Source organism: Sinocyclocheilus anshuiensis, unplaced genomic scaffold (assembly GCF_001515605.1).
Source record: "Sinocyclocheilus anshuiensis isolate Anshui unplaced genomic scaffold, SAMN03320099.WGS_v1.1 scaffold823, whole genome shotgun sequence".
Classification (NCBI taxonomy): domain Eukaryota; kingdom Metazoa; phylum Chordata; class Actinopteri; order Cypriniformes; family Cyprinidae; genus Sinocyclocheilus; species Sinocyclocheilus anshuiensis.
The window spans coordinates 41,930-42,154 of record NW_015546078.1 but is presented as its reverse complement, the minus strand read 5'-3'; the positions used below and the strand labels follow the sequence as shown (position 1 = coordinate 42,154).

Genomic DNA, 225 nt, shown 5'->3' with positions numbered 1-225 from the left:
AGAGAGTGTGTGAGAGTGTGTGTGTGTGAGAGAGTGTGTGTGTGTGTGTGCGTGCGTGAGAGTGTGTGCGCGAGTGTGTGTGTGTCTGTGAGTGTGTGTGTGTGCGTGTGTGAGTGAGTGTCTGTGAGTGAGTGTGACTGTGTGTGTGTACGTTAGAGAGTGTGTGTGACTGTGTGTGAGAGTGTCTGTGAGTGTGTGTGTGAGTGTGACTGTGTGTACGTTAGA

At 51.1% G+C, this 225-nt stretch overlaps 1 protein-coding gene across 1 annotated transcript in view; it reads right to left on the bottom strand.

Moving 5' to 3' along the window:
• Positions 1–225, bottom strand: part of LOC107699916 (serine/threonine-protein kinase TAO3-like) — a 58,624-nt gene that overhangs the window by 44,433 nt on the left and 13,966 nt on the right. The gene's annotated exons all lie outside the window — the stretch shown is intronic.